The sequence below is a fragment of the Ovis canadensis genome, chromosome 3 (genome assembly GCF_042477335.2).
Source record: "Ovis canadensis isolate MfBH-ARS-UI-01 breed Bighorn chromosome 3, ARS-UI_OviCan_v2, whole genome shotgun sequence".
In the NCBI taxonomy this organism is placed as follows: Eukaryota; Metazoa; Chordata; class Mammalia; order Artiodactyla; family Bovidae; genus Ovis; species Ovis canadensis.
In genome coordinates, this window is record NC_091247.1 from 218459875 (window position 1) to 218487315 (window position 27441).

General features: G+C 47.3%; 1 protein-coding gene, 1 non-coding gene and 1 pseudogene across 4 annotated transcripts in view; 1 reads left to right on the plus strand and 2 right to left on the minus strand.

Annotated features, from left to right (window-relative positions):
• The window catches only part of TSPAN9 (tetraspanin 9), a 190586-nt gene extending 184077 nt beyond the window's left edge, over positions 1 to 6509 (minus strand). For 2 of the 3 annotated variants that reach the window (XM_069581500.1, XM_069581501.1), the window contains exon 1: positions 6423 to 6506. The gene's annotated coding sequence lies outside the window, so the exon portion shown is untranslated. Of the gene's footprint in view, positions 1 to 6422 lie in introns of all 3 variants that reach the window. The other variant, XM_069581499.1, reaches the window with a different exon arrangement.
• A 238-nt stretch (positions 6510 to 6747) lies between these two features.
• Positions 6748 to 26395, plus strand: LOC138436046 (calcineurin B homologous protein 1 pseudogene; annotated as a pseudogene).
• On the minus strand, positions 21397 to 21469 carry TRNAG-CCC (transfer RNA glycine (anticodon CCC)). The gene has a single exon. It is a non-coding gene; the product is annotated as a tRNA-Gly (tRNA).
• Positions 26396 to 27441: the final 1046 nt, after the last annotated feature.

Sequence of the window (27441 nt, forward strand, 5' to 3'; positions counted from 1 at the left end):
TTCAGTCCAGTCGCTCAGTCATGTCAGACCCTTTGCAACCCCATGAACCCCAGCACGCCAGGCTTCCCTGTCCATCACCAATTCACAGAGCTTGCTCAAACTCATGTCCATCAGGTCAGTGATGCCATCCAACCATTTCATCCTCTCCTGCCTTCAGTCTTTCCCAGCATCAGGATCTTTTCTAATGAGCTATTTCTTCGCATCAGGTGGCCAAAGTATGGGAGCTTCAGCTTCAGCATCAGTCCTTCCAATGAATATTCAGGACTGATTTCCTTTAGGATTGACTAGTTGGATCTCTTTGCAGTCTAGGGGACTCTCAAGAGTCTTCTCCAACAACACAGTTCAAAAGCATCAATTCTTCAACCCTCAGCCTTCTTTATGGTTCAACTCTCATATCCATGCATGACAACTGGAAATACCATAGCTTTGACTATAGGGGCCTTTGTTGGCAAAGTAATGTCTCTGCTTTTTAACATGCTGTCTAGGTTTGTCCTAGCTGTTCTTCCAAGGAGCAAGCATCTTTTAATTTCATGGCAGCAGTCACCGTTACAAGTGATTTTGGAGCCCAAGAAAATAGTCTGTCACTGTTTCTGTTGTTTCCCCATCTATTTGCCATGAAGTGATGGGACCAGATGCCATGATCTTCGTTTTTTGAATGTTGAGTTTTAAGCCAGCTTTTTCACTCTCTTCTTTCACTTTCATCAAAAGACTCTTTAGTTCCTCTTTGCTTTCTGCCATAAAGGTGGTGTCATCTGCATATCTGAAGTTATTGATATTTCTCCCAGCAATCTTGATTATAGCTTGTGCTTCATCCAGCCCGGCATTTCATGTGATGTATTCTGCATATAAGTTATATATGAGCAGGGTGACGATATACAGCCTTGACACACTCCTTTCTCAATTTGGAAACAGTCTGTTGTTCCATGCCCAGTTCTAACTGTTGCTTCTTGACATGAATACAGATTTCTCAGAAGGCAGGTAAAGGTGGTCTGGTATTCCCATCTAAGAATTTTCCAGTTTATTGTGATCCACACAGTCAAAGGCTTTGGCATAGTCAATGAAGAAGAAATAGATGTTTTTCTGGAATTCCCTTGCTTTTTCTATGACCCAAGGGATGTTGGCAATTTGATCCCTGGTTCCTCTGCCTTTCCTAAATCCAGCTTGAACATCTGGAAGTTCTCGGTTCATGTACTATTGAAGCCTAGCTTGGAGAATTTTGAGCATTACTTTGCTAGCATGTGACATGAGTGCAATTGTGCAGTAGTTTGAGCATTCTTTGGCATTGCCTTTCTAAGGGATTGGAATGAAAACTGACTTTTTCCAGTCCTGTGGCCACTGCTGAGTTTTCCAAATTTTCTGGCATACTGGGTGGAGCACTTTAACAGCATCATCTTTTAGGATTTGAAATAGCTCAGCTGGAATTCCATCACCTCCACTAGCTTTATTCAGAGTGATGCTTCCTAAGGTCCACTTGACTTCACACTCCAGGATGTCTGGCTCTAGGTGAGTGATCACACCATCACAGTTATCTGGGTCATTAAGATCTTTTTTGTATAGTTCTTCTTTGTATTCTCACCATCTCTTCTAAATCTCTTCTGCTTCTGTTAGGTCCATACCATTTCTGTCCTTTATTTTTTCTGTCCTTATATGCAGTGCCCTTCTTTGCATGAAATGTTCCCTTGGTAGCTCTAATTTTTTGAAGAGATCTCTAGTCTTTCCCATTCTATTGTTTTGTATCATCAGATGTAGATCAGCACAAACTCTTTTTAACATTAAGAAAGCTTTATTAATTATTTATTTTGGCTGCACTGGGTCTTACTCCTTGGAAGGAAAGTTATGACCAACCTAGATAGCATATTCAAAAGCAGAGACATTACTTTGCCAACAAAGGTCCGTCTAGTCAAGGCTATGGTTTTTCCAGTGGTCATGTATGGATGTGAGAGTTGGACTGTGAAGAAAGCTGAGCACCGAAGAATTGATGCTTTTGAACTGTGGTGTTGGAGAAGACTCTTGAGAGTCCCTTGGACTGCAAGGAGATCCAACCAGTCCATTCTAAAGATCAGTCCTGGGTGTTCTTTGGAAGGAATGATGCTAAAGCTGAAACTCCAGTACTTTGGCTACCTCATGTGAAGAGTTGACTGGAAAAGACTCTGATGCCAGGAGGGATTTGGGGCAGGAGGAGAAGGGGATGACAGAGGATGAGATGGCTGGATGGCATCACTGACTTGATGGACGCGAGTCTGAGTGAACTCCAGGAGTTGTTGATGGACAGGGAGGCCTGGCGTGCTACAGTTCATGGAGTTGCAAAGAGTCAGACACAACTGAGCAACTGAACTGAACTGGTCTTTGTTGCAATGCATGTTCTCCAGTTGAGGTACGTGGACTTAGGTGCTGTATACGAACTCTTAACTTGCAGTATGTGGGATCTTAGTTCCCCGACCAGGGATCAAACCCAGGCCCCTGCATTGGGAGTGCAGAGTTTTATCCACTGGACCACCAAGGAAGTCCCAGCACAGACTCTTGTACTAAGACACACATTAAAGAATCACCCCCAAGCAGTGTGGCAAAGCCAGGAGAGATGAAGACATAAAATGCCAAAAGGTTCTTTGGGGATGGCTCTGTGAAGGAGCTCAGACATGAGTAGGATCCTAAAGAGTGGAAGGAAGGAATGGGGAGGCACAGTTCAGGAAGGTGGAACAGTCTAAGAGACAAAGAAGGAATGAGCCAGGCATGCTGGGAGATGAGTCTGGCTGGCACCTGGGATCCCTGGGGGAAGAGAGTGGAAGATGAAGCTGGACAGGCAGGGCAGGTTGGGTAGGAAGGATGTGTGTGCGCGTGCTCTGTCTCTTCGGTCATGTCCAAGTCTTTGCAACCGTATGGACTGTAACCCACTAACCTCCTCCATCCATGGGATTTTCCAGGCAAGGATACTGGAGCCATGCCTTCCTCCAGGATCTTCCCGACCCAGGGATCGAACCTGTGTCTCCTGTGTCTCCTGCATTAGCAAGCGGGTTCTTTACCCACGGAGCCATCTGAGAAGCCCAGGAAGGATATGCGGTGCCAGCTAAGGCACCTGGACTAGTTCCACACCCTCTCAGTCCGTGGGGTGCCCACCACAGCAGGCCTGGGTCTTGACAGTGGAAGAAGTCCTCTCCTCCTCTGTGAGTCTAGCTTCTCAGCTAGGTTATAAATAACAGACACCACTTAACTGCACACCTGCTGTGTCTGAGGCCCTAAGCTACGTGCTTCACATACATGCTCCCACTCCTCCTTCCAACAGCGAGAGCTGGTATTGTTATCCTCCTTTTGTAAGCAGCAAGGGAAAGCTCAAAGAGGTGAAGGCACTTGCTCCAGGCCTCACCTGCTCACTCATTTACTGAACAGATCGGCTGGTGCTGGGGCTTCCCAGGTGACTCAATGGTAAAGAATCTGCCTGCCAATGCAGGAGACTCAGGAGACACAGGTTCAATACCTGGGTGGGGAAGATCCCGTGGAGGAGGACATTGCAACCCACTCTAGCATTCTTGCCTGGAAAATCCCATGGACAGAGGAGCCTGGCAGGCTATGGTCCATGGGGTCACAAAGAGTCGAACACAACTGAGCAACTGGCCGGTGCTGAAGTTATATTCACAGGGATGAGGACTGGCACTCCAGCCAGCTACCTACTTGTCTTATTCATTCGTCAAGGGCAACATTTATTAAGGAAATGCTTCTGCTGCTGCTGCTAAGTCGCTTCAGTCGTGTCCAACTCTGTGCGACCCCATAGAGGGCAGCCCGCCAGGCTCCCCCGTCATAGTAGGAGCCTAATGAACCACACTGAGTAGAGTGGAGGTAGCCGGGGGCTGAGGGGAGGGGCTACAGTTTAATGGGTGTACAGCCTCAGTTTTGCAGACAAAAAAATTCTGGAGATCTGTTGCAGAACCATGTGAATATACTTCCTACAACTGAACTGTACATTTTTAAATGGTTACGATGGTCATTTTTATGCATTCTTTTTACCACAATTAAAAATAGAAAATAAACAAAGAACACATTAACTCACTGATTGGCTGCTGATAGCATTTTACACTGTTAGACATCCAAAGATGGAAGAGACCCTAAAAACATTTTAACCCATAATCATCCAAAAGAGAGGACTGGGGACTTCCCTGGAGATCCAGCGGTTAGGACTCTGAGCGTCCAACGCAAGGGGCACAGGTTCAATTTCTGGTCAGGGAACTGCCAGAAGCCCTGGGGCATGACCAAATTCAGAACACAAAGAGAGGCCTGGAGAGGAGCGGTAACTTGCCCAGGGTTGCACAATTAGGCGATGTTAGGACGAAGGTCGGAGCCCAAGTCTTCCAGGTTCAACAGTGAAGAATGACAGAGGCAGCTGACATAGCAGAAAACACAGCCTAAGGGGTCAGAAGCCACGGGTTCAAGCTCTGCTTCTCCCACTTACGCGTTCAGTGACCTCAGGGAAGTCATTTATTCTCTCTGAGCCTCATTTTCCTAAACTATAAGGGGGCAATTTAAAACGACATTTGCTTGGGGACTTCTCTGGTGCCCTACTGGCTAGGACTCCATACTCCAGGAGGCCTAGGTTCGATCCCTGGTCAGGGAACTAGACTCACACGATGCAACTAAAGATCCTGCATGCCACAACAAAGATCGAAGACTCTGAGTGCTGCAATGAAGATCCAAAGCAACCAAAGAAATAAAAAATTTTATTTCAAAAATTTTTTAAATTATGTAAAAAAATAAAAATGTGTTCATCAACTTAAAGATTAAAATATGACTTGCTGCGGTTGTTTAGTCACTAAGTCATGTCCTACGCTTTGCGACCCCATGGACCCCTCTGTCCATGGGATTTTCCAGGCAGGAATACTGGAGTGGGTTGCCATTTCCTTCTCCAGGAGATGTTTCCAACCCAGGGATCAAACCCACGTCTCCTGCATTGCAGGCGGATTCTTTACCGCTGAGCCACCAGGGAAGCCAGCCCATAAAATATGATTTAATCAGATCAAAAAAAAAAAAATCCTCTCTCCATTCTGGTTCACTCTCAGCTGTTCCTGGCCTTGCACACAGCAGGTCTTCAACAAGCGACTGTAGAACTGAATCACCGTTCAAGTTTTATCCACCCCAACCCTCCTCCCTCGCTCACCCCTCCAACCCACAGCTCAGTTGCATGGGCCCTGCCAGGACCCGGCAGAGGGTAGGAAGCCAGTGTGAACGGTCTGCCTCCCTGGCTGCATTCCTTAGCTAAATATAAATGATTTGTCCAGGCCATTGTTTGAAATTGTCCATAATATGTCTCCTCCCCTTCCCATTACTTACAATGACAAGTTGACTACACATCTTTATGGCAGAACATACATACAAAACATTCTCTGTGGTTATTTTTAGTAAAGAGAGGGAAGCTGGCTGATATGCAGGGATCAGAGCATGAGTCCTCAGTATTCTCCACTAGTCCAGGAAAGCTTCCTGGAGGAGGAAATACCTGAGTCACCCCAGGGAGGGGGACAGCTGCCTGTCAGAAGGGCACCATCTCATAAAGAGTTTGGTTCTCTGAAGTCTTATCCATGTTTGGGGTATGGGGAGGAAAGGTCTACCCAGCCCAGGGGACCCCATTGTACCCTAATGCTTCAAACCTCCCCAGACACTAGCAGCATTGGGGAAAGAGACAGAGAACGGACAGTATCTTTTCCAAAGACAGGAGATCCAAGACTCCAGCTCTGAAATACACAACTACAAACACTGCTCTTGGTAAGGAGCCAGATTCTTGTTTGGACTTTTTAATTTCTTTATAACCACAGAAAGTTTTTTAAAGTCCCAAACTTGGATGCACAGATGGGCTACATCCCAGACCTCGGGGCCTGCCAAAGCCCTGTCACTGAGTGCCGACCTGCCAGCGGTGGCCCAAGAGGTGGTCGGGGAGTTCCGGGGCTGCAGGCGGTACCCAGTCCTGCCCGAGCTCCCGACCCTCCCTGGGGGCGCTGAAGGGACCTCCCCCGGCCGTCCCGCTGGGTTCCACAGTCAGAACCTCTTGACAGCTCCGGAGCTCCGCCTTCCTGCTGCATCCTACCGACCCCCATCCCTCCGCCTAGGGTTCCGCCGGCCACTCCCGCACCCCGTTCCCGGAAGGTCCTCCTCTGAGCCTTTCTCCGTGAAGACCCCTCCTCGCCCGGTTACCGGGCACCACACACGTCGCGCCCTTCAGGCGGCTTGCCGCCCCCTCACAGGGCGCAGATCCCACCCCGCCCTCAGTTGGCCCACTGCCGGCCCCGACACCCCTTCCAGGGGCGCCCTGGGCCGCTCGCCCCTCCGCGGACCGGGTCGGGGGATTGCCGGCCCGCCCCCCGCCAACCCGGACCTGTAACCCTGCTCGTTCCTGAGCCCCCGGCCCGCGGCCCGCCGCCCTGCCTGCCCCGGGCCGCACTCACCGAGCTCCCAAGAATGTGGGGTCCTGCTCGATCGCGCTCGCGCGCCGCCGCCACTGCCGCCGCCAGCGGAAACAGGGGGCGGGGCCTGTCCTGGGCTGCGAGGCCTCGGGGCGGGGCCTGCCAAAGGGGTGGGGCGGGGCCTGCCCTGGAATGGCGAGGGCGCGGGGCGGGGCGCGGGCGCGGGGCGGGGCCTGCCGAAGGGGAAGAGCGGGGCCTGCCCTGGAACTGCGAGGGCGCGGGGCGGGGCGAAGCCGAGGGTGGGGCGGGGCCTGCCCAGGAATGGCGAAGTCGCGGGGAGGGGCAGGGCCGGCCTAGCGGCGGGGCTGGACAAGGGGGCGGGGCGAGGCGGGGCCGGCCGGAGAACTACAAGGCCGGCGGGGGCCAGAACCCCGCGCGAGGTGTGGGGGAAGGGACGGAAGCGGGGACCTGGAGCGGACACTACGGGTGGGGCGGCGGCTGGGGAAGGGGTGCGCGAGGCTGAGGGCGGGGTCTGGGGACGGGGACCTCCAGCAACCCCGACCAGATCCCCAGCGTTGGAGCTAGAGGGACCCAGCCGGACAGTGCCGGGCTCGGACTCCCCAGGCCTGGCATCCCGGGCCTGGCCCAGGCTTGGCTGCCGTCCGGGAGACTTCCTCCCTCCCCGCCGCCTGGATTCTTGGATCGGCCGCTCCTCTGGGGCACTGGTACGACCCCTGCCCCTGCCCCATGCATGGGCCACAGTGTAGGGGGAGATGAGGACCTGGAGGTTCACGCCCCTGTGCCCAGTATGGTCCCAGCTGGGGTCGCAGCCTTGCGGCTGGAGCCGGGCCCTGTGCCCCCGCCGCCACACCTAGGCAGGAGACCACGTCTCTCCAAGAGTCTCTAAGTGTTGGTAAAGGGCACCATGCGCCCTGAGGACCTGACCAGCAGCTGGACAAACTCAGGTTACAAACTCCACCCCAGGGCTTCCTATATGCCTTCCTTCCTGGGCCTGGGCTCTCTTTCAGAGTGACCCCTGAACAGCCCCATTGCTGTCATAGAAATGCATTCTGTGCTTCTCACTTGCACCATCCCCTGCTAAGTATGATTTGAGACAAAGTTTTTTTAACTGACTCATCACCACGGTCTCCTTGGCCTTTCCTAGTTGGACTGGCAGCTAGGAAATCATACACACAATCTTATTTTTGTCTGTTAGATTGAACCCAATAACCCATTGCCTCTGACTCCCCTCTTACTTTAAACCCTTGTTCAATGCCCCCATAAAGTCTTCCCAGGACCCCCCTGCCCCACCCCACATCTCTCCAGTCACTAGGACAGCCTTTAGCACATGTAACTACTCCTCCCAGCTTCCAGAAGAGGAAGGTGAGACCAAGAGAGGGAAACGGACTTGCTGTGATGTCTGCTAGATGAGTGATCTTACCGTAAAGACACTGGGAGCTGCCTCGGGTGGTAAGACAGGGCTTTGGAGCCAGACAGCCCTGGAATTGAACCCCAGCCCTGCCTTTCATGGGCTGTGACCGCTCTAGGCCTGTTTCCTCACCTGTGAGATAGGGTTTAATAATAATCCAGTAATACCAATCCCCAACCAGCAGTGCTGAAGAAGCTGAAGTTGAATTGTTCTATGAAGACCTACAAGACCTTCTAGAACTAACACCCAAAAAAGATGTCCCTTTCATTATAGGGGACTGGAATGCAAAAGTAGGAAGTCAAGAAACACCTGGAGTAACAGGCAAATTTGGCCTTGGAGTACAGAATAAAGCAGAGCAAAGGCTAATAGAGTTTTGCCAAGAGAACGCACTGGTCATAGCAAACACCCTCTTCCAACAACACAAGAGAAGACCCTACACATAGACATCACCAGATAGTCAACACTGAAATCAGATTGATTATATTCTTTGCAGCCAAAGATGGAGAAGCTCTATACAGTCAGCAAAAGCAAGGCCGGGAGCTGACTGTGTCTCCGATCATGAACTCCTTATTGCAAAATTCTGACTTAAATTGAAGAAAGTAGGGAAAACCACTAGACCATATAGGTATGACCTAAATCAAATCCCTAACGATTATACAGTGGAAGTGAGAAATAATTTAAGGGACTAGTTCTGATAGAGTGCCTCATGAACTACAGACGGGGGTTTGTGACATTGTACAGGAGACAGGGAGCAAGACCATCCCCAAATAAAAGAAAGGCAAAAAAGCAAAATGGCTGTCTGAGGAGGACTTACAAATAGCTATGAAAAGAAGAGAAGCAAAAAAGCAAAGGAAAAAAGGAAAAATATACCCATTTGAATGCAGAGTTCCAAAGAATAGCAAGGAGAGATAAGAAAGCCTTCCTTAATGATCAGTACAAAGAAATAGAGGAAAACAATAGAATGGGAAAGTCTAGAGATCTCTTCAAAAACTTAGAGATACCAAGGGAACATTTCATGCAAAGATGTGCACAATAAAGGACAGAAATGGTATGGACCTAACAGAAGCAGAAGATATTAAGAAGTGGCAAGATTACACAGAAGAACTGTACAAAAAAGATTTTCATGACCCAGATAATCACGATGGTGTGCTCACTCACCTAGAGCCAGACATCCTGGAGTGTGAAGTCAAGTGGGCCTTAGGAAACGTCACCACGAACAAAGCTAGTGGAGGTGATGGAATTCCAGTTGAGCTATTTCAAAGCCTAAAAGATGATGCTGTGAAAGTGCTGCACTCAATATGCCAGAAGATTTGGAAAACTCAGCAGTGGCCACAGGACTGGAAAAGGTCAGTTTTCATTCTAATCCCTAAAAAGCCAATGCCAAAGAATGCTCAAACTACCACACAATTGCACTCATCTCACACACTAGTAAAGTAATGCTCAAAATTCTCCAAGTCAGGCTTCAACAATACATGAACTGTGAAATTCCAGATGTTCAAGCTGGATTTAGAAAAGGCAGAGGAACCAGGGATCAAATTGCCAACATCCGCTAGATCATCGAAAAAGCAAGAGAGTTCCAGAAAAACATCTATTTCTGCTTTATTGACTATGCCAAAACCTTTGACTGTGTGGATCACAACAAACTGTGGAAAATTCTTCAAGAGATGGGAATACCAGATCACCTGACTTGCCTCTTGAGAAATCTGTATGCATGTCAATAAGTAACAGTTGGAGCTGGACATGGAACAACAGACTGGTTCCAAATAGGAAAAGGAGTACGTCAAGTCAGCATATTGTCACCCAGCTTATTTAACTAATATGCAGAGTACATCATGAGAAATGCTGGGCTGGATAAAGCACAAGCTAGAATCAAGATTGCTGGGCGAAGTATCAATAACCTCAGATATGCAGATGACACCACCCTTTGGCAGAAAGTGAAGAAGAACTAAAGAGCCTCTTGATGAAAGTGAAAAAGGAGAATGAAAAAGTTGGCTTAAAGCACAACATTCAAAAAACTAAGATCATGGCATCTGGTCCCATCACTTAGTGGCAAATAGATGGGGAAAGAGTGGAAACAATGGCTGACTTTATTTATATATTTATTTTGGCTCCAAAATCACTGCAGATGGTGACTACAGCCATGAAATTAAAAGACACTTGTTCCTTGGAAGAAAAGCTATGACCAACCTAGACAGCATTTTAAAAAGCAAAGACTTTTGCTGACAAAGGTCCTTCTAGTCAAAGCTATTGTTTTTCCAGTAGTCATGTATGGATGTAAGAGTCTGACTATAAAGAAAGCTGAATGCTGAAGAATTGATGGTTTTGAACTGTGGTGTTGGAGAAGACTCTTGAGAGTCCCTTGGACTTCAAGGAGCTCCAACTAGTCCAACCTAAAGGAAATCAGTCCTGAATATTCATTGGAAGGACTTATGTTGAAGATGAAACTCCAATACTTTGGCCACCTAATGTGAAGAGCTGACTAATTTAAAAAGACCCTGATGCTGAGAAGGACTGAAGGCTGGAGGAGAAGGAGACAACAGAGGATGGGATGGTTAGATGGCATCACTGACTTAATGGGCATGAGTTTGAGTAAATTCCAGGAGTTGGTGATGAACAGGGAGGCCTGGCCTGCTGCAGTCCATGACGTCTCAAAGAGTCGGACATGACTGAGCGACTGAACTGAAATACCAGTCCCATGGGGTTGATGAGATGACCAAGATGGTTGAAGAAAAAGTATAACATTTGAGTCATGGTGAGTGGGAACATTGGCTTTCCCCTGCCCTTTAATGGAAGATAAGCAAATCTGAAATAGGATGATGGAGACTAGGGATCAGAAGAAACCTTAGAAGAATCCCCTCAATAGAGTCACAGAGGTAGAAATCAAATTTATGGTTACCAAAGGAAAAACAAAGGGGATAAACTGGGAGACTGGGATTGACATACAACTGTATACAAAATAGATAAGGACCTACTGTATACCACAGGGGGCTTCCCTGGTAGCTCATCTGGTAAAGAATCCGCCCGCAATGCAGGAGACCCTGGTTAGATTCTTGAGTGGGGAATCTCTCCCCTGGAGAAGGGATAAGCTACCCACTCCAGTATTCTTGGGCTCCCCTGGTGGCTCAGATGGGAAACAATTCCCCTGCAATGCGGGAGACCTGGGTTCAATCCCTGGGTTGGGAAGATCCCCTCGAGGAGGTCATGGCAACCCACTCTAATATTCTTGCCTGGAGAATCCCCATGGACAGAGGTGCCTGGCGTGCTGCAGTCCATGGGCTCGCATCAGACTTGGACACGACAGAGCGACTAAGCACAGCACAGACAGTACAGCACCGGGAACTCGACTCAGTACTCTGTAGTGACCTATATGGGAATAAAATCTAAAAAAGAGTGGATATGTGTGTATGTATAACTGAGTCACTCTGCTGTACACCTGAAACTAAGGCAACATTGTAAGTTAACTATAATTCAATTAAAAATTTTAAAATAACATGGAAAGTGGCCACTTACTCCCTCTCTTTCTACACATCCAGAGATGGAGGACTCATGCTTCTGAAGGGGTTTCCAGCTGGAAGAGAAGCCATAGAGGATACAGCAGAGAGGAGGCCTTGATGCCTGGAGGTCTGTGGGGCAGACACATGCCCAGCACGTCCACCAGGGACAAAACTCAAGCAGATGACCTGACAAGCAGGCAAGATCTCTTAAGGCAAGAAGACAACACCTGCCGGAATTAAGACACACCCTAAAGCACAAGGTCAGTTTATTGTTCTGGGATCTTAAGGTATGTCAGGGAATTTCTGTCTGGGGATTCTGAAAATACTGAGGAAAAACCTCCATGGATGGGGTGCTCATGTTTAGATTCTTGGGAAACGCCCAGTGTACTTCTCTTGTCCTGGCATCATTACTAATGGTCCCCTTCTTAAAATATCTTCCATTTGGACAATAAAGTACTTGTCACATTAACTCTGAACAAAGGCAGAAGTCCAAAGAACCTCTTCCAGGCCTGGACACTAGCAATTCTGCTGGAATTTCTGGATCCCCAGAGACTTCAAGAGATAGTGTGCTGGTTTATCCCCTTGAAATCACCGAATCCAATCGAAAATGAGAATAAGCAAAAAGTCAAGCTAAGGGACGGGCAGGGCCTGCTGAATTGCGACACCTAGTGGGGAGAGTTCACAGTGCTGGAGGCCAGGTTAAAGGGACATCCCAGGACTGGCCATTGGTTATTTCAAGTCAGCTGGTAAAGCAAAGAACAACAGCTAACATTTACCAAGCACTATATTTTCCAATAGTCATGTACGGATGTGAGAGCTGGACCATAAAGAAAGCTCAGAAAAGTTAGGTAACATCCTCCAGGTCATTTAGCTAGTGAATGGGCACCTACCTCACTGCCTCTTGGTCCAGTCTCCATCAGCTAGAGGACGAAGCTCCTTCAGAGGTATCTCCCATCTAAGATGATTTCAACTAACCCTCTGACATGGAGATTATGTAAAGGAACGGTGAGAGGCAGAGTGTGTACCAGGAGGTCTGTTTCCACATCTAACAGAAAAGAGTGGTTGTTTCTGTACCAATTAGGGATTAAATTTGGGGCATTAAACCAGACAATGAGGAAATCTATAAACCATCTGTTCAAGCCACAGTGGAGCTGTTCATTTAAATAAACACTCTCCAGCAGGAAAAATGAAACAGCTCCTCCCCTCCCCATCCCCTTCAACAATATTTGCTCGTGGAATTTGAAGAGTGGTCACTGCAGCTTGCCAGCTGCCCCCGGGGGACCCAGACCCAGACGTCCCACCATTCTCACTGCAAGAAAGGCCAAAGTGACCGAAGACTTTCTCCTGCTTCCTTTACACATTCTCCCTTCTAAGGAAGGCAGATCATCCCCAGGACCTCTCTCTCCTTCAACTTCTTTCTCTTCCAAAGTTAAAAAGTGAAGCAGGTGAAGCAGGGCCAAGGGACCATAGACCGTGGGAAGTCTTGTTAGAAGTCTTTGTTAGAAGATTGCCAGGCGACATTTGGGACATGCTTATCGTCAGTTCAGTTCAGTTCAGTTCAGTCGCTCAGTCGTGTCCGATTCCTTGTGACCCCATGAACCACAGCACGCCAGGCCTCCCTATCTATCACCAACTCCTGGAGTCCACTCAAACCCACGTCCATTGAGTCAGTGATGCCATCCAACCATCTCATCCTCTGTCGTCCCCTTCTCCTCCTGCCCTCAATCTTTCCCAGCATCAGGGTCTTTTCAAATGAGTCAGCACTTCGCATCAGGTAGCCAAAGTATTGGAGTTTCAGCTTCAACATCAGTCCTTCCAATGAACACCCAGGACTGATCTCCTTTAGGATGGACTGGTTGGATCTCCTTGCAGTCCAAGGGACTCTCAAGAGTCTTCTCCAACACCACAGTTCAAAAGCATCAATTCTTCGGTGCTCAGCATTTCTTTACTGTCCAACTCTCACATCCATACATGACTACTGGAAAAACCATAGCCTTGACTAGATGGACCTTTGCTGGCAAAGTAACATCTCTGCTTTTTAAAATGCTGTCTTAGTTGGTCATAACTTTCCTTCCAAGGAGTAAGCGTCTTTTAATTTCATGGCTCCAATCACCATCTGCAGTGATTTAGAAAGCATTAATTGCTTATCTGAAATTTGCTGTTTATATACGTGTCCTGTATTTTTAACTGCTAAATCTGGCAACTTTACTTTGCAATTGTCACTGAAACAGCTGGGAAACATAGACAGTCAGAGTTCTGCAAACTTCTTCTGTAAAGGGCCAGATGCTAAGTATTTTAGGCTTCGAAGACCTTACTGTCTCCATCATAGTCACTCACCTCTGCCACTGTAGTACATAACTCGGCCACAAACAACGCAGAATGAGTGAGCATGACTGTGTCCCAGTAAAGCTTAATTTACAAAAATAGACATCAGGCCATGGTTTGCCAGTTCTTGGACTGTTAGATCCTTCAGACTTCGGGCTATCTTCACAGGTGTGGTAGAGGCAAGAGTGGCTTAGATCTGAGTTCTGAAGCGTGGAAAAAGTGAAAGAGAGTGATCAAAAATCACTGAGCATAATGCATACGCGCAGTTCAGGGTGGGTGTGCACACAGGCACATGTGGCCCTTCGGAAAGCAGGCACTTCTAGAGCAGGGGTGGTCTGGAGCTGCTGAGGTTTTACAAAGTCTCTGCCAGCCCCCGTGTGAAGAAGTACAGGTTCTCTGCTGGAATTCCTGACAGTCGGCATGCGCTCTGTGAAGACAGAAATGCGCAGGCAACATCATGAGATCAGACAGAAGGCACAGACAGCAAGGAAAGCAGGCCAGCCCAGGAGGAGGCCTTCAGGTGAGCTCAAGCTATTGGCACTTGTCTGCCTGAGCCTGCGTGCCGCAATGAAAATCAAAGGTCCTGCATGCCACAACTGAAACCGGCACAGCCAAATAAATATTAAATGAGAAAGAGCCAGGTATGGCTGAGTCCCTTTGCTGTTCGCCTGAAACTATCACAACATTGTTAATTGGTTATACCCCAATACAAAATAAAAAGCTTTACGTTTAGGGAAAAAATAAACCACAGCCCTGGGACACCCTAAGCGCTCCAGTGGTTAAGACTTTACCTTCCAATGCAGGGGGTGTGGGTTTGATCCCTGGTTGGGGAACTAAGATCCCCCATGCCTCTTCACCAAAAAACCAAAACATAATAACAGAAGCAATATTGTAACACTTTCAATAAAAGACACACACAAAAATTTTTTTTAAGGAATCAGGTGTTAATTGACCAACTCTCCCACAGATAAGAGACTTCCCTAGTCGCTCAGACAGTAAGGAATCTGCCTGCAATGCAGAAGACCCAGGTTGGGAATCCCTGAGTTGGGAAAATCCCCTGGAGAAGGGAATGGCAACACACTCCACTATTCTTGCCTGGAGACTTCTATGGACAGAGGAGCCTTGTGGGCTACAGTCCATGGGGTCACAAAAGAGTCAGACATAGCTCTCCCTTCTTTGACCCCGGCCCTTCTTCCCCTTCGTCCCTCCCTCTTACCGCCTCTGTCGCTTCAGGCGCCCCTGCTCCCAGCGGAGCTCCCGGCTTGGTGATGGGGTCCCAGGCCTCCACATTACTGCGGGACGAAGAGCTCAAGGAGATCAAGAAGGAAACTGGCTTTTCCCACAGTCAGATCACCCGCCTCTACAGCCGGTTCACCAGCCTGGACAAAGGAGAGAATGGGACTCTCAGCCGGGAAGACTTTCAGCGGATTCCAGAACTTGCCATCAACCCATTGGGGGACCGGATCATCAACGCCTTCTTTCCAGAGGGAGAGGACCAGGTGAACTTCCGAGGATTCATGAGAACCTTGGCTCATTTCCGACCCATTGAGGATAATGAAAAGAGCAAAGATGTGAACGGACCAGAACCACTCAACAGCCGAAGCAACAAACTGCACTTTGCTTTTCGACTGTATGACTTGGATAAAGATGACAAGATCTCCCGTGATGAGCTGTTACAGGTGCTACGCATGATGGTCGGAGTGAATATCTCAGATGAGCAGCTGGGCAGCATTGCAGACAGGACCATCCAGGAGGCTGATCAGGATGGGGATAGCGCCATCTCTTTCACAGAATTTGTTAAGGTTTTGGAGAAGGTGGACGTAGAACAGAAAATGAGCATCCGATTTCTTCACTAAAGGACTGAGACCAAACTATTCCTTGCTTTCTAGTATTTAAGAACTGGAACTTGAAACCCCTCCTATCCACCAGCCCCACCTCCACCCCATCATTCCCCTTCTCCCAAAGTACTACTGCTGTTGCATGACAACCCCAAATATGTTCTGTCAACGCAAACCTGCCTTTGGTGTATAAATAGGGCATTACAGAATGGTACAGCCAGTCTAATTCTGTTTAGTGTTGTTCGCCGGATATCTCCATTTCTAAATGTCACCTTCCCTTGTTCTGCTGCTGAGTGCCATGCATCCATCCAGTCTGAGAAAGTGAGAGGGAATCAACCGAAGAACAGCCAGCAAAGCTCTTTGGCTGGATGTGAACCGTAGCCAGGCTGCCGTTCCACCAGCTTGGCTTTGGCATGCTCCTTCATCCTTTTTTGTATGTTCTTTGCTTCCACTTCTCTTCTGCCCAACCTACCACTCTCTTAGTCTTTCAGTATCCCTGGTTTTTATTAAGCTTCCATCCTCCCTGTTCTACTTGGCATCCTCAGTTACGCCTGTTAAATATATTTCAGACTTGGCAGTATAGTTCAGTGATCTGGCAGTTTTTAATCTACCTTTACTCTTAAATGGGTATCTGGGATGTTGCCTCCCCAGGAGCTCTTTAGTAACCAACACTTCTCTCAGAAGAATGTCTTGACCATCTCTTGGTCCCCTCTGCTCTGTCACCAAAGGGCTGTTGGTTAGAGAAGCTCTTGAAAGATAAGAAAGATAAGAGGTGTAGAGCCAAGTCTTCTAGGTGGCTTGCCCAGGTCACTCTACCTCTGGCCTCTGACTCTCAACACACATACCTACATGGCTGCTCTCGTTAGTACAGTGTTGATTCTCTAGAAATTAGCCGTATGCCTGCAGCTTGCTTCATCTGAGGATAATGTCACCACCAGAATGGCTGCTCTGACCGTTTGCTTGGTGTCTTTCTCATGGCTTTTCGAACAAGGAGGCTGGGCACCCTAAAATATTCCCACCTCTACAGCATGGTTTATGCCTTAGTGTGATGTGCCCTGGAATTCTTTTCACTTCACATTTCTAAGTAGAAAGATAAGTGCCTAACTTATCCCAGGCCATAAGATTTAAAAATTGTCCTCAGTGTCTTGAGGTTTTGCACAAAATTCTCTCTGAATTTTACACCTGGAACAAGTTAATGCCGGATGCCATAGTCAGGTCTTAATATAGGTCCAAAATATTGAATGTATTGTATCATTAGCAGCCTGGTTACATTGACTTCCTAGTTCCTCTCGTACACTACTGCTAATCCCTTAGGAATGAGAGCTCTGGCACTGGTGACACAACCTGAAGTGGCATTACAAGCCTTTGCTTGAACCAGAGCAACTCCTCTGCCCCAAGGAAGCTTAGTATGGATGTCACTGAATCAGGCTGTGGTCATCCTAAGATCTGTCCTTATGCATCTCTTCATCCATATATCTGTCCTTGGCTGATTCTCTCTGACTCATTGCTTGCTTGCTTCTTTCCTTGCTTTGGAAGGCTATCCAAGATGTATACACACTACTTTATGAAGGGAATTGCTTAAAAAAAAAAAAAAAAAACTGCAAAGGGTTTGGGAAGAGTGCTTAAGAAAGAGTGGCCAGGCTGGATGACTCAAGTATAAATGAGAGAGGATTTCATAGAGAAGTATCAGTGTGACTTTGTGATCAAGTGATGTAATATAGGAATTGTATAAAAGGGAAGAACTGTCCAACACTGGTCTGTTCGTGAGGTACTTCAGAGGCTCCTTGACCTGCATATTTAAAGTTCCTAAGATGATGGCCTTTTCCTCCTCTTGGCTGTGTAGCAAACTGTTTTAATCCACGGTTGTGCCTTATTGTTCCATTAAAATTGTACTCTTCGATCCATCAATAAATACTTGTGGTTAAAACAAAACAAAACAAACAAAAAAAAAGAGTCAGACATAACTGATAGACCCACAGATAATATCCATACATGCTGGAGAACATACAAAAATACAAAACCAGAAAAAACAAGCAAACAAAAAACAACGAAACCAAAACAAACAAAAAACCTCTGAAAATCCAACTACCTACGGGCTATAAAAACTGAACCCAAGCACAGAGACTTTGGAGAGGATTCAAAATGTGTGCAAAGCAACTGGCATTGGATGATTTCCCGTTTTTTAGAAAATGTCCCCCGCATTGACCAGCCACAGTGCAGCATGAGGTGGGTGAAATGCAACAGAAAACCCGCTGTCTTTCTGGCAGGAGGACCAGAGCCTGGAGCCCAGAGCAATTAAGCTTGCTGAAGAGGTGGGGGGGCGTGAATCTTGGAAAGGAGAGAACCCGAGAAGAGGAACCCTGAATTCCCTGTATAGCAAACTCTGCCCAAGTCTCCAGTTGAGACGCCTGAACCACATCTGAGCAGGGAAAACAGCAGCTATCCCTGCAAGGATAAAAGAACCAAACTGAGCCTTGAGCAGTTGCCAGCTGCAAGGAAGACAGTGTGTGTAGTTTGACGTTAACCAAGTTAATTACCTACTCAAGGGAAATATCAGCAATTTCCTGAGGGATAAAGTAGAATTCAGGGTCTCTTCAATACAATCTTCAAAATATTCAGGGTATAACCTAAAATTCTCAGTGTACAAAGAACCAGGAAAACATGACCCATTCTCAAGAGGAAAACAAAACAGAGGCCAATCTCAAGATGATTGAGATGCTGGAATTATCAGACAAGGACATTTAAAGCAACTCTTATAACTGTATTCAAGGATATAAAGAAAAAATACATTTATAATAAAAGAACAGGTAGGAAACCACAGCAGAAAAAAAAAAGAAAATATAAAAGAGAACCAAATGGAAATTTTAGAACTAAATATCTGGAATAAAAATAATTCAGGGTGTGGGCTTAATGGTCAAATGAAGATCCAGGGGAAGAGAACATGAACTTGAAGAAAATAATAGAAAATAATGAATGGGAAAGAAAGAAAATAGATCAGAAAGGAAAAAGATGACAAAGTGTCAGGGACCTGTGGAATAATATCGAAATGTCTAATATATAGGTAATTAGACTCCCAGAAGGAGAAGAAAGGGAAAATGGGACAGAAAATATGTATACATGTATATTTAAAAGTTTGTGGGAAGAGATTTCCCTGGTGGGTCAGTGGTTAAGAACCCACCTTCCAGACTTCCCTGGTGGCGCAGTGGATAAGAATCCATCCGCCAATACAGGGGACATGGGTTTGATTCCTGGTCCAAGAAGACTCCACATGCCTCGGGGCAATAAAGTGTGTGTGCCACAACTGCTAAGCCCACCCGCCTGGAGCCTGTGCCCCACCACAATGAGAAGGCCACGCACTGCAGTGAAGAGTAGCCCTCACTTGCTGTAACTAGAGAAAGCCCACGCTCAGCAGTGAAGACCCAGCATAACCAAAACAAAATAAAATCTGCCTTCCAACAGACGTTGATAAAGAATCCGCCTGCAATGCAGGAGACCCCGGTTCGATTCCTGGGTAGGGAAGATCCGCTGGAAGAAGGGATAGGCTACCCACTCCGGTATTCTTGGGCTTCTCTTGTGGCTCAGCTGGTAAAGAATCCGCCTGAATGCAGGAGACCTGGGTTCGATCCCTGGGTTGGGAAGATCCCCTGGAGAAGGGAAAGGCTACCCATTCCAATACTCTGGCCTGGAGAATCCCATGGACTATATGGGGTCACAAAGAGTCGTACACGACTGAGCGACTTTCACTTTCCAACAGAGGAGACATGGCTTTGATCCCCTTGCGGGGGAACTAAGACCCCACGTGCAATTAAGCCTGTGTGCTGTGACAAAGATCTGAGACCTGACGCAACCAAATAACTAAAAAATGAAAGAAAAACAAAAGCTCCTGGGAGGCTCCTGTTGAGAGAAACAAGTTGAGTACATGGGGAAGACAAGCAACCACAAACTGTGGAAGTTTTCATAGAAGGAGGACAGGGATGACAGAAGTAAAGTGTAGAGATTTGGCTAACGCAGGAAAGATGCCAGTCTTTGTACTGGGAGCAGGACGGGGAGAGGAGGGACGGGCAAGGAGAGGTGGATTTCTGCTCTTCGTGGGGATGCTACAGTCGGGACGTCACCAGACAGCAAAACGACGGAAGGTCGAGGTCAGGCTGTCACCAGGACTGTCAGAAACACGCACCTCCAGCCTGATAAGGACGGCAGACAGCAAGTGAGAGGCCTAGAGGGCGGGTAGTGTGAGGGTGAGAGCTGCGGTACCGACAGCGGGGGCGGTCCAGTGGGAGCAACCGAGCGGACAGCAGGAAAGACAGGAGGGAGGCTGGCTTTGGGGTTCGGAGCAGAACAGTCTCCTGTGATGCCAGACCCAGCAGGGCTCAGCAGGGTTCCCTGCTGAGGATATCACAGGCGGCGAACGGGGTACTGGCCAGGTTGTGCTCACTCGGGCTGTGGTCAGAATTCACTCGCTCACGGGCCCTGGATGATGGCTGGCTCCTTCTGGAGGCTGCCCCAGCGCCTGGGGCCCGGCACAGCCACCTGCTTCATGGCACCAGCAGTCTCTGGACTACATCTGTTAGTGACATGGAGTCTGTATAACATAATCACAGTTCGACATCCCATCGCCTTTGCCACGGTCTCTTCATTAGCAACACGTCGCAGATACACATGCTCAAGAGGACAGCATCTCAGAGACGGGTGAACACCAGGAGTCAGGGAGCTGGGCTGGGAGGTGCGCCGTGGTCTCTGTCCTCCACAGAAAGCAAGCGGACATGGGGATTTGCTGGTCACTGCAGGGCCGCATGCTGGGAAGAGGTGCGAGCTGGGTCAGGGCAAGGGCCTGGCGAGGGATGGGTGGGCTTGGGGAGAGGGTCTTAGACGCTGATGGAGACTGAGTTCTCTGCCTTTCATGTGACACAGACTATGAAAAAGCAATCTGCTTATCTATGGTAATATGCTGTGTCAAATAGGTTAACTTTGTTCAGTATATATTGATTTTACTTCCTCCCAAAGGATGGCCTCTTTAAAGAGCAGGTGGTTGAGCACAGACACCAAGACAGCCTGAGAGGAGTCCCGGAGAGGACAGGGAGAAAGAAAATGACAGGCGTTCCCAGCAGAAGAGGCAGAGGAGAGCCAGGAGGCGAAGGAGAGAGTCGAAGCCGATGCTCTCAAATTAGAACTCAGACTAGTGAGCTCAGTGAGGATGAGAGATGAAATTGTGTGACTGTCAATAAAATGATCAGAGGACGATGGCTGATAAGACCCGAGGATCAAAAAAGTGACGAGGGCACACTTGAAGCCCTGGCCGGGACAGCCACGATCCAAGTTGATATACATCCATGTGTGACATTTAAAAATTCATTATAATTAAAATATGCATTGAAGGAAAGTGTTAGTCACTCAGTCATGTCTGACTCTTTGCAACCTCTTGGACTCTAGCCCACCAGGCTCCTCTGTTCATGGAATTCTCCAGGCAAGAGTACTGGAGTAGTTAACTGCTGCTGCTTGGGCATCCCTGGTGGCTCAGATGGTAAAGAATCCACCTGCAATGAGGGAGACATGGGTTCGAACCCCAGATTGGAGAGATCCCCTGGAGGACGGCATGGCAACCCACTTCAGTATGTCCATGGAATTCTCCAGGCAAGAGTACTGAAGTAGGTAGCTACTCCATTCTCCAGGGATCTTCCTGACCTAGGGATCGAACCTGGGTCTCCTGCATTGCAGGCAGATTCTTTACTGCCTGAGCCACAAGGGAAGCTCAAAATATGTACAGCATGATGATAAAAAGAAGCAGCAGCTGGTAGCTAAAAGCTAGTCATTTAGAGGGGCAATCAAATGAGAAGCTCTTATAATATATTTTCTTTTTATTAGTTCTTTTTTTAAATTTATTTTTATTTATTTGGCTGAGCTGGGTCTTAGTCACTGCATGTGAGATCTAGTTCCCTGACCAGGGATTGAACCTGGGTCCCCTGCATTGGGAGCACAGAGTCTTAGCCACTGGACCACCAGGGATGTCCCCAGCAGAGTATATTTTCTAAAGGATGGAGCAGGATTGGAGTTAACTGGACACGTCCGCGTGAGCTCATGTTCCAGCTCTCTCACTGGAGTGGACAGGAGTGGACATTCCTTCCTGCCCTCAGTGCCCATGGAGACGATGTGATTTGCGCCACGAGGGCCCAGGTGTTTGTCACTAATAACACTCACCGTTTAAAAAAGCAGGGCTCCCTGGAGAATGGCTGGGTCCACATCTCAGTGCAGAGAAGTGCCAGCAGACCTGTCTGCTAGCTGAGGCCAGAGCTTGCTAATCCAGAGGACTCAAAAGGTGGTGTTGAAAGGAGAAGGGACACAGCAAAACAAACCAAAGCTGGCGATCTGAGTTATCAGAAAGGAATCAAAACTTGTGAAAAGCCTGAGTCCCTAATAACACTGAATACCAGTTAGACTTAAAAAAAGGTGCATGGGAGCTCTCAAAAATGTCAGCTATTCCAGCAATGTGCATGCCACAGCCAAGTGTGGGTTGATAATTAAGCTGTGAATTTCTGGTGCTTTTATCCAGGCAGTGAGATGCCTAGGGATGAAAGAGGCCCTGAGGTGTCTTTTTTTTTTTTTTTTTTGGTGAGGGTTTTGGGAATTTTGTTATTGTGGCAGGCAAAATTTGACCCCAAGAAGTCACTCCCCACAGATAATTGCCAGACTGGGTGACATCTAGGCTCTATCCCCAGCCTCCTGCAATCTCTGAATCTGTAACAGTACGGTAGCTTCAAATACAAAGCTTATAACCCCAAAGTGTAAGGATCCTCAAGTCCTAAATCTTCACTGTAGTCATCTCAGCCCACCCGTGAGGCTGATTCTGCTTGCTTTGTTTGGACAGAGGCTTGAAAATAAATGTAAATATGATGAATGACACAAACATGTATCGATATTTGAATTTTGTGATAGGTTTAAGGATATCTGTAGCAGTAATTATTATAACCGGAGAAGGAAATGGCAACCCACTCCAGTAGTCTTGCCTGCAAACTCCCATGGGTGGAAGAGCATGGTGGGCTACAGTCCATGTGATCGCAGAGTCAGACGTGACTGAGCGACTTCACTTCTTCACTTCAAATGTTATAATCATTAGGGTAATTTATATTTTCTCTTGGTTTGGGGATAATTTTAAAAACATGACCTTTGTTGTTGTTGGTCAAGCCAAGTGGCTTGCAGGATCTTAGTTCCCCAACCAGGGACTGAACCTGCGCCCTCAGCAGTGAAAGCTCAGAATCTTAACTACTGGACCACCGGGGAATTCCCTAAAAATATAATAACTTAAATTTTAACTTTAATTAATAAATAGCTTAAATTTTACATCCTCTTGAAAAAGTCACGTAACATGAAATTAACCATTTTTAAATGAACAATTTTTATCTGCTTTTTTAAGTTGTTGGAAAAGTATAAAAGTATGTGATATATTAGACTTATGATGTTAATTTAATACTAAGGTGGCTGAATGGTGAAGGTTAAATGTTTCAATAAGTCTGCTTAGATCTCTAAATTGAAACTTACTATGTTTCATGAATAGTGTGTGTTCCTAGCATTACATTCCAAGTGTCTAAGATTTTGTTAGATTTGTTTAAGTATGGCTTGTTAGATATTTGAAGTGCTTAATTATAGTTTTGTCTAAGCTAATGTAACCAAGTTTGTAAGTGATAGTAAATGTTTAGAGAATTTGTAAGGAAATTAAACATTAATCAAAAAGAAAAAGAGATTTAACATAAAATACTAGCTTTCTGAACAAAATAGCAGGATTTGTAAGTTGAACTTAATAAAATCAGGCTTTAAAATTTACAGCTTTAATCAACTGAAAAAAAATTAAAATACACAAATAACTTGAAGTATTCTTTCCCATGCACGAAAGTTTCCCCTCAGGCATTAAAAACTCAATTAATAGTGACTTAGCAGTTTATAAATTAATACAGTGGTATAGAATGATATTGTTGAAATTTTTGACCGCTTAAAATATTACAAGTCAAATTAAAAGGAAGCATCCTTTTTTGAATTTGTTAACTTTTTAAGTTCTATTTTTATTGATACTATTTTATTTATAGTAACTAAACCAAACAGTGATGAGGGGGACTTCCCTGGTAGTGCAGCGTGCTTCCAGTGCAGGGGGCCTGGGTTCAATCTGGTGGGGAACTAAGACCCCACATGCCATGCGGTGTGGCCAAAAAATTAAAAATAAATAAATAATGGCAATGCCTTAACTGACTTGATTAAAAATCCAGACCCTTCTCTGCTACATATTAAAGATGGCCACTAATTCTTCAAAAGCAAAACAAAGAAACAGAAAAACCAGTGATGAGTGTGTTGATCAAATGCACACCTTTCCCAGGGGAGGAAGTCCATCGCGTGCTCTACCTCCAAGGAGGAGGCGTGATCATTGACGAGTCGCGGGTGGGGGGCAGGGCTTTTCTCTGCACCTGGTTAGAAAGCCTAGCCTGTTGCTTCTCAGATTGCACTGTGTGTAGGAATCACCTGCAGATTTTGATCCCGGGAGGGTGGGGTGAAAGTATATGGGTTCTGAGCCCCAAGTGCCTGCTCTGCCCACGTGAGCACACACGGATGTGGCTCTTCTCAGGGGTCCCATTTACCAAGGGCCGGAGCTGCCCCCTCAGCCAGATCGGCCACGTCTGTGTCTCTGTGGCTGGAACAAGCCATCTTGCCGTCACACTACAGCGGGACTTGGGGGGTCACTGTCTCCTCTAAGGAGGCATTAAGCAAATGCTCTCTGTTGCCCTTGACTCACTTCCTCCATCACAGAGACCAGATCCAAGATTCTCTGGGTACAGCCATGGGAAGGATAAACAGAACAGGAAGGCGGCCCAGTTTTGCTCGTTTGTTGTGTGATCCCCTGCTAGCGTATAAGCTCTCCCAGGACCTGGACTTTGATTCTATTCACCGCTGCATCCCAGGAGCAGACACGGGAACCGTGCCAGACACATCCCAGGTGCTCAGCAATTGTTTAACGAGATAAACTCGGCCTATTTGGGCTGTAGGCTTTCAGGCCAGCCCTTCTAGAATTTGACATTGGGGTCCAAGTCTCCGCTGGTAAAGACAGTGGTAAGTGCCTTGCCTAGCCTCAGTTGTGCATCTCTCTCTCTCTCGAGGGAGAAGAACTATGATCAAGAGTAGATCTGGGTCTTCTTAGGCCCCTGGCTAAAATGACAGCTGAAGACCACTTCCATCTCAGAGCCCAGGCCAGAGGAGGGTGGTCCTCACTCAAGGCCGAGGGAGGACACACACCAGAGGCAGAAATAGAGCAGACGGCAATCGAGAAAACCAAGGCCCCCAAAGCTGCAAGGGGAATGCGATGAGTTGCCAAACCCAAGGGAGCAGAAGCAAATATCAAAGCCAGGGACCACGGCCAGGAATCCAAGACCCAGGGAGATGAAGGGGAAGAGCAAGTGGGCCTGCAGCAAGTGGGGAGGAGCCGGGCCGTTCCCCGGAGCAGGCATGTGAGGCTTGCTTTAATGTGCCTCCAGGAGCGAGGCCAGGGCAGTCTGTCAAGATTAAAGGGGGCCTGGGTGGGATAGACAGAACGGCGTTCCCTGGGGGCTCCTGGTTTTCTAGAGCTAAAGCTGGGAGTTGGGGGAGTGGGCTGTGTATGGTTTCTCAAGTCCCAAGGCTGCTTTGAATTGCAGCTTGCACTTCCCGACTTTGGAACCTCTAGCAGTCACCGAAAAGTCTTCTCACCTTCACTTGCTGTTTGTTTGTGAGGAGCCAAGCTCTGTCTGACTGTCCATGACATCTATGGACTGCAGCATGCTAGGCTTCCCTGTCCTTCACTGTCTCCCAGAGTTTGCTCAAACTCATTGAATCAGTGATGCCATCCAACCATCTCATCCTCTGCCACCCTTTGCTGTTAGGAAGGTGCAAACTCATAATCAGTTTAAAGTCTGTTTCTCCCCGACAATCTCCAAGTGATATAGGCATATACAGCCTCCACAAAGTGTCTACATCAGGATCAGTGGGGGATTCAGAGAAAGAAACTGGAAAGAAGTCGGCCAAGTAGTGACTGGAGAGGAAAAGCGGAAGGAGAGAATCGTGCCAAGCTTCAGAAGTGCTGGGCTCGCCTTTGGGAGGGAGTCTGCAGAGAGAAGCAGATCCCCTTTGATATCAAGAAAACATTCCCCCACCCGCCCATCACAGGATGCTCAGCAGGCTCTTGCTCTGAACATCTCATTGCTACCCAATTACTTCCAAAATGGGACTGCTCGCCCGCCAGCTGGCATGCACATTTCCCTCCAGTGTTTGTGGTTGTCTGATCTTTACTTCTCTAATTATCCTCTACAGTCTCCACCCCTGTGCAAATAGGAGCATTTTCCAGAGAGATGAGAAAGCTTCCATCGTCAATGACTGCCAGTGACTCTCAGGGTCTCTGGGGCCAGCTCCCAGCTCTCTGCCCAGCACCAGCATCTGGAACAAAACCTCCTACACGTTCCTAACCTGTTCCCCACTACAGTCACCAGGCGAGGAGCCAGAGGATCCAGGTGGAAGCACAAGATCTGCGACGCAGTAACCGGGTGCCACGAGTGAGCGATTCCTCTGAGCCTCGGTTTCTTCTATGAAGAAGGTGTCTACAGCATCACTACAGAGCAGCTGCGAAACCAAGCAAGACAGTGTGTTTAAAAGTGGTCTGTAGGCGCTTCCCCGGTGGTCTGGTAGTTAAGAATCCGCCTGCCAGTGCAGGAGACTCAGGTTCAATCCTGGAAGATTTCACATGCCGAGGAGCAACTCCCCGCAACAACTGAGCCCACGTGCCTACTGCCTGTGTTCCACAACAAGGGAAGCCCACGTGTGATAACAAAGAGTAGCCCCTGCTCGCCACAGCTAGAGAGAGCCCTCAAGCAGTAACAAAGACCCATCACAGCCAAAAATAAATAAACAAACCTTAAGAAAAAAGTGCTCTGTAAACTGAAAAGTGCTACAGAGTCAGGAGTGGGATTATTACTGTTGTTGTTATAGCCATTCATGCTTCAAACGTTATGCCATGATGCATGAGTTAGAAATATGTTTGGCTGCAAATTACAAAAAAACAAAAGTGACTTAAAGAAGATAGCTTATTTCTCTCTCATATAAAATCAGTCCAAAGCTGTAATGGTGCTTCATGGAACCAAAGATCTGAGATCCTTTTACCTTATTGGTTTACCACTGGTAACTTCTATTCCTAAGGTTATTTCCTAGTACAAAATAGCTGCAGGAAATCCAGCCATTACATCACAATCCAGTCAACTGAAAAGAAGGAGAGGTGAAGAAGAGCATGCCCTCTTTCTTTTTATTTATTTATTTGACTTCCCCATTTCTTAGTTGCAGCATGTGGGATCTAGTTCCCTGACGAGGGATCTAACTCAGGTCCCCTGCATTGAGCATGGATTGTTAGCCACTGGATCATCAGGGAAGTCTCCTTCTTTCTATTAGGACACTTATGAAAACTGCAGCTCTATTTGCCTCCATTGGTCAAACTTACACAGCCTCATCTAGTGGCAAGAGAGACTAAGGAATATGGTTTTTATCCTGAGGGCCATGTGCCCAGCTAAAAATGGGGGATTTTATTATTCAGGAAGAACGGAAAGCAGAGCATCTCTGCCCCAAATGATTGTTTCTCTCTCCTCACTTTAATATACATGTCAGTGCACAGCTCCCCTAGAAATGCTTTCTTTTCTTTACGACTGAGAAGAAAACCACTATTTCCTGCTTTCCTCCCCCCTCTCCTCTGCCCTTCAATGTTGGAATGACTCAGGGCAGTCCTGGCGACACCTCCTCTTCTCCAGCCATCTTCTCCTAAGTAATCTCATCTAGTCTTAAGGGCTTAAATACCAACCCAGACGCCAGTGAAACCGCTCCCCTTCATTCCAGAATCGCAAGGGCAGCTGCTATGGATGCCTCCACTGGGAGGTCTAACAGGATCTCAACTCAGCTCCGATCTCCACCCGCATATTTGCTCCTCC